Below are 14,474 nucleotides of genomic sequence, written 5' to 3'. Positions count from 1 at the left end.
TGAAACAGTAGATTGCAAATAAAAAAATGCAGAGATAAGCTCAAGAAAAATCTCCCTAATTCAGAACAGGCAAATGAGGAAGGAAAAATACAGACACAGAGAATGGATCCGTAATATCCAATATTGTAGAATGAACAGGAGAGGCAAGCACACCAACATGGAATGAAGAAAACCTTGCTGAGCTGAAGAATTACTTCTATCTGCAAATCAAACAGACTTAACTAGTTCCAGGAAAAAAGAACGAGACGAGGCAAACACCTAGACAGCTTGGCGATTTTTTTTTTTCAGTTTCAGTAATGAAGTAATTCTACAAAGAAAGCAGAGGAGAAAGGCTAATACTAAGAAACAAAAACCAGGCAGACCTCAGACTTCTCCAAAACATGAAATATAATGAACAATGCAGTTTTGAGGGGAATAGATCATGATCCAAGAATCACATATTCAGCGGAGCTCATATTCCATCTGAAGAGAAAAGAGTCCGTAATTTTAAAATGAGAGGGTTAAATTTTGTAATATATATATTCTGCAAAAAATTATTTAAAAATATACTGCAGCCAAGTAAGAAACTAATTGAAAGAATTAATGATATAGATCATATAGTAAAAAACAGAAACTAACGTAAATGTTAACATAAGACAAAATAAGATGTGATATCGGTTATGACTATAATTATAAAGGGGTTAAATTTCACTGTTAAAACATCAATATTCTCTCAGTTGTGGGTCAAAAAGAAAAATCCACATGTGCTGTAAGCTTTTTACAATGGTTATAGCTTGAATATGACACAAAATAATTGCAAATAAAGATATGGCCAAAGATATGTCAGACAAACCAAAGGAAGCCAGGGTTGAAAATATCAATGAACGTAGAATTCAGGGCACACAAAAACAAAAAGGGCATTTTGTATGGGCAGGAGAGTCAAGTCCTAATGAAAATACAATATTGTGGATATTTAGGTATTAAATGGTGCCATTTCGGGGCTGGCCGAGTGGCTCAGTTGGTTAAGAGCTCGCTCAAGAGTTTGAGCTCTGAGCAACAGCGGTTCGAGTCCCGGCCCGAGCTGAGCAGCCGCTGAGCTGCTAACTGGTGGCAGGATGGCTCAGCTTAAAAAAAAAAAAAAGTTGTTAAATGGTGCCCTTTCAAAGGTGTAAAGCAAAGCTGTAAAAAGATAAATAAATAAAAATTTAAAAAATGCAACGAGAAATGGCCACATCAGAATTTTATTAGAATATTTTCATGCTCCTCGACAAATCAAGTACTAGGTAAAAATCAGTACGTTTGAGTAATACATATGTATTAGATGTTCCGCCTTCTGAAAAATAAATACGATTCTTGAACATAGGTGGGTCATTTGCGAAAAAATAAATCCCCAAACTTAGAAATTCTCCGCTGGGGTGGGGGCTGGGCTGCCCTGCCCAGATTCACCTTCGAGAGTGAAGAGTGAATTCTCCCAGCTCCTGGGAGTCCTGCCAGCAGACAGCACTCAGCGGGGTCAGCGACTGCCTGCGCGGGAGTCCAAAGCACTGCCCCTTCCTGGGGCAGCCTGCATTCCATGATGGATGTGGGCAATAAAAGCGAGTCCTCAAGCCGCCAACTCCAGACCACTCCTGCCAGCTTCAGAGCTCTCTGCGGGGTTCGCTGAGGCCTCCACTGAGACTCTCTATAAATCAACTTTTCTCTCTGCTCATTCCTACTACCTTCCTGCCCCTTCCATAAGTGTCCTTTGACCCCAAGGTCACTTGCCTATAAGTCCCCTGAATGCTGCTCTCCATCTCAGATCGTGCTTCCCAGGGACCTACCTGCAAAACAGACCAACCTGCAACAAAACTAGAATTGCTTCTAGACTATTTAAACAAGAAAACCAGAAGGATATTTAGGAGCGTATGTATTTATTCTATGTAGTTATTAGAGCAGGAATTGAAGCTTTAACTGTAGCTAACGTTGAACATATTGGTATTGAGAGTATTACATAGCAAATTAATTACTATGTGATGCTAATTCTGTACCCAGGAGCAAATTCATAGCCTTAAATGCTTTCCTTATTATATAAGAAAGAATGAGAAATCAGTAAACTAAGAAAAATCCATCCAGTGAGGTGGAAAAAGAACCATGAAACACGTCTAAGGAGATAAAGAAAATATTTTCTAAAGATGCATTCTGAAGTATGTAGGGATGAAATGACACGATTTCTAGGGTTTTCTTGAAAACACTTCAGCAAATAAGACAAAGGAAAAGGAAAGATGAAGCCAATGTGGCAAAATCTTGCTGGGTGATGGGTGTATAAAGGTACCTTATACTATTCGTAGCTACAGTAACAGAGAGATTCTAACACCCCTTCTCGGCCCGTGCTCCCAGTCAGGAATCAAGTTGAGGAGCTATCACACCATCACCCAGGTGAGACAGGTGAGGGAAAGATGAATAATGAAACCGTGAAATAACTATAAAAATTAAACTTTAGGTGATAATCTATCTGATTTGGGAGTGAGGGACTTTTTAGGAATAAGAACAAAAGAAGAAATCATAAGGCAAATTACTGTTGCATTTGACCTTGTAAAATATTAAATATTTTTGTAAACTTTGTGACCAAGATATTAAAACAAATGACAAAATCTAAAAAACTGTTTCCAAAATGTGCATGAAAAAATGGTTAATAAAACCCTTGTTATATTACAACAGTGAGAAGCTTTTCTTAAAAAAACAAAAAAAAAAGGCAAAATATGTGAATTGGCAATTGACAAAAGAAGAAATACACTCGCTAGTTAATAAATGGAAAATAGTTTTCGAAAAAATACAGATCGAAACAGAATACAATATTTTGCCAATCAAATTAAAAAGGGTTTTAAAAATATGAAAATAGGCAGCGTTGGCAAGACTGCAGGCAGCTAGGCCCTGTCATTTACTGCTAGTGGGAAGACAAACTCATGCAACTATTCAAAACTCTAAAAATGGTTCCTATCATTTTACCTAGCAATGCCACAATGTGATGGGCAGATTCTAAGATGGCCCCCAGTGATCCCCCCCCCTCCCAACTTCCTGGTGTTTACACTCTAGTGCAGAGGTTCTTAACCTGTGGGTCGCGACCCCTTTGGGGGTTGAACGACCCTTTCACAGGGGTGGCCTAAGACCATCGGAAAACATATATTTTCGATGGTCTTAGGAACTGAGACACACTGCTCCTCTATCCGTCTCCATGCTTCAAGACAAAATTTCATTTATTTGTAATTAGAAATAAATATTTCACAATATATAATTACATATTGTTTTTGTGATTAATCATTATGCTTTAATTATGTTCAATTTGTAACAATGAAAATACATCCTGCATATTAGATATTTACATTACGATTCATAACAGTAGCAAAATTACAGTTATAGAGTAGCAACGAAAATCATTTTATGGTTGGGGTCACCACAACATGAGGAACTGTATTAAGGGGTCGCAGCATTAGGAAGGTTGAGAACTGCTGCTCTAGTGTAATCCTCTCCCTTTGAGTGTGGGTGGGATGTGACTTGCTTTTAACCAACAGAATATGGCAAATCTAATGGTCTGTCACGTCTGTGATTAAATTACATGACATTGTAACTTTCATCTTGCTAGCCACTCTTTCCCTCGCTGGCTTTAATGAAGACAGCTGCCATGCTGTGAGCCATTCTACGGAGAAGCCCACCTGGCAAGGAACTAAGGGAATTCTCAGGTCAACAGCTAACAAGGAACTGAATCCTGCTCACAACCACCTAAATGAACTTGAAATTTGAGCCTTCGGATGAAACCTCAGCTCTGACCTACATCTAGATTGCAGCCTTATGAGAGATTATGAAGCAGAGGACCCAGCTAAACCTGATCCATGGGAACCGTTAGAAACGTGTGTTGTTTAAGCTGCTAAACTTGTGCTCTGTTCATCTGTTACACAGCAGCACTTAACTAGCAGATTGACCATAAGGAAATAATCCTGGGTGTGTGCATAAGATCTGGACAGAAATTGCACTGCAAAATTTGTATAACCGAGAACATTTAGGAACACTCTAAATGTCAGTGAATATCAGGCTGAAGAAATCAATGATAATACAGGGGAACCATACAAAATTGTCATTTTTGTAGGTTAAAAAATGTCGAATACTGCCAATTTTATATGTTTCAACCTGATGTAGTTAGTCATGCAATGTAGACTAAAATAATATTCGTGAAAAATAGTTTTCAATATGGAGGGAAACCTCATAAAATTCCATAACATATTGTTAAGTGATTAAAAAAAACAGTTTATAAAACTCTGAAAATATGATTTTCATCTTGCAAAAGAAGAGATGTACATATGTGCAGAGACAAAAGACTGCAAGGTATTGGGTTGTCGGGAAAGTCACGATGCATTTTTGCAACGAAAAACATAGAAAAAATACCTCATGGCTTTTCCGACAACCCAATACATCAATAAAAAGGGATCACTGCATAAACTATAAATATCTAATTCCTATGCTACAGCACCTGAAACGAATGTAAAATAATATATGAAATGTCAACTGTAACAAAAAAATACTTTTTTAAAAAGTTAATCATATTTATTCTTAAATGATGGGATTTGGGGCGATTTTTATTTTCTTGTTTTTTCTGTATTTTCCACAATGGACATATATTATTTTTTTATAGTCAGAAAGCAAGTTTGATTAATACAAGTCAACCATGGAATAAACTCCGAAGCCAGAACTAAACTTTCTGCTGAGAACACAGTCTCTTGTTTCCCACCAGTCATTCCGCCCGATTTCCTGGGCTTCCGGAATCATGTCTCAGCAACCTGTGACATCATCAACAGCTGCCATCTTTCTGAAATCTGTCACCCTTCCCTGGTGGGTAGGTCCTTTCTCACCCTGTGGCATACCCGAGGTTCTTTGAATTGCTCATTATAAATCCCTTGGCTCCTGACATTTCATGATGCTGGGCAGTAGAGGGAATTTGAAGGGAACCATATGTTCTGAAAATATGCGGAAACTCACTGTGTCTTTTTCTCTTGTGTTTCTGTTACCTCTGCCCTTCTGTCACTGCTCACTTTCATCTGTTACCCAGCTAATGACCCCATTAGAGAGCTGAGAAGCTCTCCAGCTTCGTCGTGAATGGCTGATGGATTTTCTCTCTCCGGCCCCAGGTGGGCCTTCGGACAGCTGTGTGGGTCCTTGAGGGATGGGCTATTAGCTGGGAGGTCGTCCTCACCGAGAAACAGTCCCCGACATCAGACTACACTCCCACCAGGTTTATCTGGCACAGCCTGCTTACTGTGGCTCTGGCCTTTCGTGTCTGCATTTAATCCAAGGCTCCACTGCCTGGAGGAGAAAAACCTCTGAGGGATGGGATTTGGGCCTGTTCAGCAAATTTCATGACAATGGACGCGTGAAGACACTGGGTGACCATCCACATTTTATCTCACTGACAAAGGCCTTAACATACTTCAACTTCAAAACTAAGACTGAGTTTGTAACAAGGTGGATTTGGGCCAACCATGAAGACGAGAACCATTTCTGTTTGACTCACCAAGCATCTAGGACCGTCCTGGCACACCGGGGACTCCTAATGGATGCTTATCAAATGACTCAATAGCTGGACAAATGAAGGACACCAAGGATTACTAGCACGTTCTTTCTTAGTTTGGAGTTTCCACCTAGTGGCCCAACTCCTCACCTTGGCAACCACACGGAATACACCTTCTCCCTTTTGCATCTAATTTTGAAAACGTATGCTCCCAACCCTGCGTCTTCGTGTCTTCATCGTTTTCCCGAGGCTTAACAATTTCCAGTGCCTTCAATCAGAGAATATCATTTTTCGCTCAGTGACAAAGGAGAAATCGCTGTCCTTGTCCTTTTGCTTTGGTTAAGGAAATTAGAATGGGAATTAAGGAAGCAGGTTCTGGTGAGAGGAGATTCAAGCCCTGCTCTGCCGTCTCACACGAGACGATGAACGCGGACGATGTAACGCCTACCCATCCCCTCTCGTAAGGAAAGATATTGCAAGCTGTTCCTCAGCTTTGGGTGTGGGGCATCTGTGTGTTCTCACCTGTGTTTACCTTTTCCAGCAGTGATCTCCTTCATCAGTCCCTTCCTGCCTCTGAGATGCCTTCTATTTTCCAACTCTGGGCATGTATTCTGCCCAGGTCTAGGAAGCCTTCCCTGGGCACCCCCTTCTTCTTTCCCCCTGAATTTGGGAAGCATCCCTATCTCGAGATAGCATGGTGCAATAGATAGAACGTGGACTTGAAGCTAGGCTGGACCAGGTTCAAATCCTTGCCCTGGCGCTTCTCCACTCTAAGGTGTGTGCAGAGAGGTGGCCTGCTCTAAACCAGTTTCCCCACCTGCAAAATGGGGGGAGTGATCCCTCCTTCACAGAGTTATTCTAAGTCAGGGGCTCTCACAGTGTGGTCCCCAATATTCAGTATCACCTGGGAACTGGTTAGAAAGGCAAATCCTAAGACCCCCACCCCAGATCTGTGGAATCAGAAACTGGGGCTGGGGCCCCTCAGTCTGCTCTTACAAGCCCTTTAGGTGAGACTCCAGGGCTTGCTCAAGTTTGAGAACCACTAAGGATGAGCAACATCATGTGCAAAGCACATGCATGTGTGTGTTTAAGAATCTCAGCTATTACCATCCTGTACACACACCCCTTGGCTTCATGCTGACCTGCATAAATCAATATCTGTCAGGAAAGGCAGGATAGCATAGTGGTTAAGAGTACAGGCTCTGGGGTTAGATTGCCTTAAATTCCATTTATACCAGCTTCGTGATCTTGGGTGAGTTAAGAGCCTGTCTATGCCCCCATATCTGGAGTATGGAGACAATGACAGTACCAGCAAAATACTCTGTTGTTTGTTGTGAGACATAAACTGTGAAAAGACATATAGTATACTTATCTAACTGTCTAGCATGTAATTAGCACCCCCTAAAAGTGATCTGTTATTCTAGTCTCCAATTACGTTCATTTCTCCTGTTACAGCATAAACTCTTTGATAGCAGAGCTAATATCTGGGTCCTTTATGTCCTCCACAATGAAGGGCACAATTCATGCTTGTATATCCGACTTTCATTGCCCCGTATATTAATATCATACAGGGTAAGATCTCTAGCTTTATCACAATCAGGTATTTTGAGTTGACATCCAAGAGGAAAGTTTTCATTGACAAAAGGAAGTGGTCTTGTAGGAAGACGTGGCACTGTGTCCTTACTTCCTCCGCCATCTGTCAGCCCTGTGATTTTACAATGTCATTCCCTGATCTATAAAACAGGGAGCATGGGCCGGTCGAGTGGTGTGGTGGTTAAGAGCTGGCTTGGGACACCAGAGGTCCCCGGTTCGGATCCCACATATGAGGGCCAGTGACACTGCCCTCTACAGCTAAGATGCTGAACAACAGCTCAACTTGGAGCTGGGCTGCTGTGAGTCGCCGGCGACGGCGTAGGCTGCAGTGGGTTGCCATGGGCTACCGTGTGTAGCCAGCAGCCAGCGTGAGCAGCCAGCAGCTGCAGTGAGCAGCTGTCCAGAAGCCGGCGACTGATCTGCCTCACCAGGGAAGAGCGCAATGATGGTGCCAACTTGGGCCAGTGAAGCAACGTCCTCCACAATTAGACTGAAGAACAAAATGACAGCAACTTCTCTGTTCCCCTTCCTCCAATTCCCCAGCGCTGTTCCCATCCCCCAATTCTCCAATAAAAATCTTAAAAAAAAAAAAAACAGGGAGCATGCTTTGTATGAGTGTAGAAACAGAAAATCTTGATTCACATTGGTGCAAATCCTAAGGAAATATATGATCTTAATTCCAAGAAGCCCAGTGGTCGGGTGAGCTCCAAGGTTGGTTTTTTCAGTGACTCAGCGAGGCATTCAGAGCCCTGGTCCTTGCCATCTGGTTGCTTTCCCATCCTTGAGGTGAGGGCTGGGCTCTCAGACTGTCCTGTTGTGATTTCAAGTTGGCTGGCAGCCCCAGATGTCATACCCAGACACCAGGATGTCCAGAGGAAAAAAAAGGACCATCTCTAAATGCAACTCCCTCTTAAAAAGGAGATATCTTACCCCCAAACCTCCCCAGCACACTTCCCTTTATATGTTATTGGCATAGATTAGGCCACACACGCATTCCTCAGACAATTGCAGGTGAGAGAACGGGATTACTATGACTACCTTGGGGTAGTGGGGATAGATTAGAAGTTCACCAGGCCACTACCTAGAACCAAATTTACAGGGTTGTTGTGAAATTAAATGAGATCATTGGAACACACACTACATCTAGCACACAGGTGATAACTTGATAGATGTTTCCTCATTTTCTGTTTCTTCCTCTTTGAGTCCTTTTTTTTCCACCTCCCACATACAACCACCATGTTCTAAACGTTCTGCCTCTTTATATCACTTCAATTTGTCCATTTCTCCATCACCCAGGTCCAGGTCAACACTATCTCTTTCCAGAACCTCTACAACATCTCGACACCACAATTTTTTTAAAAATGGTATTATTGATCTCATCCTACCCATCTTCTTCATAGCCACTAAAGTGGTTCTTTTTTATAACACAAATTGCTTAAAACCTCCTGTGGCTTCCCATTCTCCCTAGTATAAAATTAAACCCAGGTGAGGAGTCGTGAGAATGTACCTCCCAGATTTTCAACCACAAGAAGCATAATTGACCCAAGGCCTCCAATACTGAGCTGTGACCTTTGTGGAAGGTCATACGAAGGTCTGACAGTTAAGTTTGTGAACTTGGTGCAATGACATTCCTAACCTTTTTTGATATCGGAGGGATTACTCATTATGAATTTGTACCAACTGGACAAACAGTTCACCAAGTTGACTATTTGGAAGTGCTGAAAAGGCTGCATGAAAAAGTTAAGACGACCTGAACTTTTTGCCAACAATTCATGGCTCTTGTATCACGACAATGCACCAGCTGACACGGCACTGTCTGTGAGGGGGTTTTTAGCCGGTAAACAAATAACTGTATTGGAACACCCTCCCTACTCACCTGATCTGGCTCCCAATTATTTTTTCTTTACCTGAAGATAAAGGAAATATTGAAAGGAAGGCATTTTGATGCCATTCGGGACATCAAGGGTAATACAACAACAGCTCTGATGGCCATTCCAGAAAAAGAGTTCCAAATTGCTTTGAAGGATGGACTAGGCACTGGTGTCGGTGCATAGCTTCCCAAGGGGAGTACTTCAAAGGTGACTGTAGTGATATTCAGCAATGAGGTGTGTAGCACTTTTTCTAGGATGAGTTCACGAACCTAATTTTCAGTCTTCTTCCAGTCAATGGGTGAGTAGCCAGAAAACCAAGGCAGGGATGCATGGCATCCCTGATGGCCAACTTTGGCTTGACGGTTCCCCAAGAACCTTGCTAAAATTTCCTAGACTGCATGGCAAGCCAGGATGCTCCCACTCAACCTTTCTTCTTCCCCTTTCTCCTTCCTTCCAAGTCTGATGCTCTCCCAGCCTTCCCTGACCCTCCACCCCATCACCACTTAGGTGTCAGGCAGTTCCCCTGGTAAGACCCTTATGTATGTAAGCCTGTCTTGGCGTTTGCTTCTAGGACAGCGGTTCTCAACCTTCCTAATGCCGCGATCCCTTAATACAGTTCCTCATGTTGTGGCGACCCCCAACCATCAAATTATTTTCGTTGCTACTCTATAACTGTCATTTTGCTACTGTTATGAATCGTAATGTAAATATCTTTTTTGTTTTCCGATGGTCTTAGGTGACCCCTGTGAAAGGGTCGTTCGACCCCCAAAGGGGTTGCAACCCACAGGTTGAGAACCGCTGTTCTAGGAGGACCTGGACTCACGGAGTTAACACCTCTGTGACCTGGACTCTGCCCACCTGTCCAGCCTCATCTCTCACTGCCTGCCCCTTGCACTGGATATGCCAACCATCCTGGACTACAGACAGCTCCCTCTTACTCCTTGGTCTTGGCACCTTGGCTCCAGCACCCTCCCCCAACCCTCACTTGTTTGGCTAAAGTCTCAGTGCAAGTGTTATTTCTTCTGGAGATCTTTCTCCTCTGTTGCCCTACACACACACACACACACACACACACACACACACACACACACACACACACACCAGGATTATATACCTTTGCTTTAGATGCCCAGTGCTCTTCCCAGACCCCCATCAAAGCGTTCCTCCATCTATGCTGTCATTTTTTAATCAGGCACTTCCCCACATAGAATGATAGAACGCGAGCTCTGTGTGGGGCAGGACGTGACACACGCTAAGTGCTTATTGAATGATGGTCCCTTGGTCCTCCTATGGCCCTGGTACACGGCTGGGGAGACACAGAGAGTCCTCGATAGAGCCCTGAAAGACACACATGTCACACCCCCCAACACCGGTCTGCCTTGGATGTAGAGGGATCAGAAAAGATTCTAATCCAGCTTAGAGACCTGGCCAGCCTGTCTGTCCCTGCACGCTTCAACAGGAGCAGATCTCAGCCCCAGGGAGGCTCAGTTTAAATGCACGTCAATCATGCTCTGGCCAATCCTGGATTAAAAGATCAAAGCTGACAAGCTGCCTGGTGGAGGAGGGGGCCAGCCAGAACATACAAGGAAACGTGTGGGGTAGAACACACACAAAGCAGCGACCTGTGAAGAGCAGGGCTTCTGTGCATTTGCAATGGACGAATTGCCCAAAGGCGCCCAGCTTAGGGGACGCATAGGGGGCTGAAAGCCCGCCCACATTCCCTGCAGCACTCTTTGTGCCCTGCTGGCAGACTGCATCGCCCTGAATTCAACCATCCAGAGAGGGCACCTTTGGTAACTGCACAGAGATGCACCACAGCCTGCAGCGCCTCTGAGGGAGGAGGGGCCAGCTCCAGGAAAGAAGGTGGGGCTGAAAGCCAGGAGAGTTGGGCTCTGGCCCTGGTCAGCCTCCAACACCCTGAATGATTCGAGGCAGACTCCTCCTCAGGGCTTCAGGTACTATATTTGAGCTCCCTGGTGGACCAGACACTGGGACTAGAGCTGCGGTAAGACAGGAAGACAAGCAGTCCTCTTGAAAGGCACAAATAGATGGAGAAAACAGACACGGAGCAGATAATCACATAACTATAAGCAGAAAAGTCTAGAGTTCTGTGAAAGAGAATTACAGGATTTCCTTTGCAAGAAGAGAAAGACTTGTTCAGGAAGAAGCACAAATAGGAGTTAACTAGAATGTGGAAGAAAAGGGGTAAACTTTTTTGGCTGGGGAACTGCATTTATCTATGCAACAAATATTTATTGAGCACCTATTACGTCTTGGGTCCAGAGCAGTGAAGAAAGGGACAGCAGTCCAGTGAGGCAGGAGCAAAGAGATGAGAGGGAAAATGGAATGAGTTTATGCGGAAGGTGGAGGTAGAGGCCAGACCATTTAGGGCCCTGGATGGCAAGGGGAGAGTTTGGAGTTTCCTTCTGTGGATAATGGAAAGGGGTTGGAAGGTCTTAAGCGCCCATGTCACATGACCCAATGTGCATGTTGAGATCACGCTGGCTGCTTTCAGGAACCAGAGATCTGTGACCTCTTTCTGTGTTATTGGGCTCTCAGCGGGGACCAGAGGAGCTGCTATGCCTTATGGGATCTCCACTATTGTGGTTCCCCCCACTGAGGGGAACGGCTGGTCTACATGGAGCAAAGGAGGAATAGAGATAACCCTACCACTCCATGCTAAGCTGTTCGCAGCGCTCATGCCTTTGCAAAGGCGTCCAGCTGCTCTCCATTTTGCCATCCAAGGAGGCATCCTTGTTCCCCAGAATCCTGATTCTGTTCAGTCATTTGGGTTGGGAGAAGAGAAAGGTGGTTAGGAAAGGCTGGGCCCTCCTGCAGCACCACAGAATACATTTCAACTGATGGAAGGTTATCATGGAAAGTCCATTCTCCTCATCAGTGATGGGCTTGGGTACAAGCATGTAATATAATTCTGGGAGGCCAGAGGAAAGGCTTTCTCTGTTCCTAAAACAGAACATGAGAAAAGGATGCTCTGTCTCCTTGTGTCTGCATGCAATGGCTGGAGGTGCTGCAGCCCTCTTGCAGTGGTGAGTAGAAAACATCTTTAACATCCTGAGAATGGCAGAGCCACACCTGAGGTCTGGATGAGTTGCTGAATTAACCAACGTTCCCTCGGGACTTCTGTTAAGTGGGAGAATACATTCGTTTTATTATTTAAGCCATTTTCTGTTGTGTTTTCTGAGACCTGCCGCTGAAAACACCTTAACTGGTACCGGTTCGTTGGGCCTCAGTTTGAGGTGCATGTAACAACACTTTATAAATTTCACAATCCCTCTGCGGACGTTAGGGAGGCTATGGCTAGTAACTCAGCTCCATGGTGTATGAAATCTGCATCCAGTAAATCTTCCCTCCCTAAATCAAGGAGACATTCGACTACCGTTGTGGTCAGGACGATCTGGCTTAAATTTCTGCCGCTGCTTTGGGGACTCTCTCCCTGCAAAGGAAGTCCTGTGAAGGTCATCACCACCACCTAGAAGCTGGGTCCCACTGGGTGATAACCTTGGCTGTAGTTGGAACCCTAGCATCTGAACCAGTCCCCTGCACAGAGTGGGTCTTGAAAAGGGTTTTTGTTTGTTGTTTTCGTTTTTTTTATTAGCTGAGCCATCCTGCCACCTGTTGGCAGCTCAGCGGCAGCTCAGCTCGGGCCAGGAATCGAACTGGCAACCCTGTTGCTCAGAGCTCTCACTCTTGAGCGAGCTCTTAACCAACTGAGCCACTCAGCAGGCTCTTTCTTCTTCTTTTTAAATGAGCCAATAAACATGAAGTCTTCATCAGAGGGTCGAAAGGAGGCTTCTCTAGAAGAGAAAGAAAATAAGACTCTCCTCTTTTGATTGCATCCCAAACACATCCCTTTCCGCTAATTTCAGTTCAGGCATGGGGTCCCTGGCAGAATAAGACAAAAGCCAGAGTTCTCAAGTCCTGTATGAGAGGGATTTTGGCATCAATGGCCACTGGGGGGCAGTGGTGTGCACCCTCCGTCACCGGTTTCTGGTCCTTGGGATGTTCTGGACTGCCCAGGCCCCTGCCCTCTCAGCTGACCCAAGGTGTCCCACGAGCCCTTCTTTATCCTCTGAGCCCACACACTGATGAAAGCACACCCCTCCCCTAGCTACAAATCAGTTGATCTCTCCTGATTATCATTCTGCCTCTCTTCCATGACTCTTCTGGTTTTTTGCCTTGAATTATTGGCAAAAATTGCCTACTGGTTCTATCGAACACAACATCAGTTCTTTTTCTTTTATTTTTTACAGTAAACTTTTAAGTAAAATATAACAAACGTACAGAAGAGTCCCCAAATTATTGAGGTAGAGCTCAACAAATTTCCACCAGATTAAAAAACACAATATTCCCAACACCCAGAAGCGTCCCCCTCCCACACTCACTTCCGTTCGCTCTCTCATCTCCCTTTCCTGACTTTTCTGACTTCCAGGTGAGTTCTGCCTGTTTTGGGTGCTGAAGATACATGGAATCACACAGCAGGTAATCTTTTGTCCCTGGTTTCTTTGGTTCAACACTGAGTTTGTAAAGTCTGTGCCTATAGGAATAGTTCGCTCATTCCCATTGTACAGATGAGAAAACTGAGGCTGAGAAACAGGAATCGCAAGCAAGGTCACCCAGACAACCAAGGGAACTCATGGCTGCTCTCCACTGTCTCTACGACTCCTTCCCTGCTCCCAGAATACCGCCCCTTGCAGGAAGGGAGGGGGTGGCAACATCTATTTTTCTTGGCCACCCAAAAGGACCATTGTCTCTTTGGGAAAGATCACCTTTGCACTTATTTAAAAAAAAAGGGCCGGCCAAGTGGCTCAGTTGATTAAGAGTTCACTCAAGAGTGCGAGCTCTGGGGCCGGCCGAGTGGCTCATTGGTTAGGAGTTGGCTTGGGACGCCAGCTCTGAGCAGCAGGGCCCGGGTTCAGATCCCACATGAGGGCCAGTGATTCTGCACCCTTTACAGCTAAGATGGTGAACAACAGCTCGACCTGGAGCTGGGCTGCCATGAGTGCCGGCAACGGTGTAGGCTGCAGTGGGGCTGGCTGGCAGCTGGCGTGAGCTGCCATGAGCCGCCATGAGCGGCCGTCCAATGGCCGGCGAACGACTGCCTCACCCCGGAAGAGCGCAATGATAATACAAACATGGGCCAGTGAAGTGATGTCCTCCACAACTAGACTGAAGAACAAATTGACAGCAACTTATCTGTTCCCCTTCCCCAATCCCCAATGCTGTTCCCCTTCCCTGATTCCCCAATAAAATCTTAAAAAAAAAAAAAGTGCAAGCTCTGAGCAGCAGAGTCGCCGGTTCGATTCCCGGCCCAAGCTGAGCTGCCAACAGGTGGCAGATGGCTCAGCTAAACAACAACAACAACAAACAAAACAAAACCAAAAAAACCCCTTCCTTCCTCATTCATGGCTCCAAAATAAAATCCTCTTTATTTCCCCAGCTCTTTTCTTCCTGTGCGCTCTATATAAAACCTTTCA

General features: G+C 44.7%; 1 protein-coding gene across 1 annotated transcript in view; it reads right to left on the bottom strand.

Moving 5' to 3' along the window:
• SRRM4 (serine/arginine repetitive matrix 4) overlaps positions 1-14,474 on the bottom strand; it is a 183,021-nt gene that overhangs the window by 131,996 nt on the left and 36,551 nt on the right. The gene's annotated exons all lie outside the window — the stretch shown is intronic.

Source organism: Hipposideros armiger, unplaced genomic scaffold, assembly GCF_001890085.2.
Source record: "Hipposideros armiger isolate ML-2016 unplaced genomic scaffold, ASM189008v1 scaffold_129, whole genome shotgun sequence".
In the NCBI taxonomy this organism is placed as follows: domain Eukaryota; kingdom Metazoa; phylum Chordata; class Mammalia; order Chiroptera; family Hipposideridae; genus Hipposideros; species Hipposideros armiger.
This window is presented reverse-complemented; position numbering and strand designations above follow the sequence as displayed.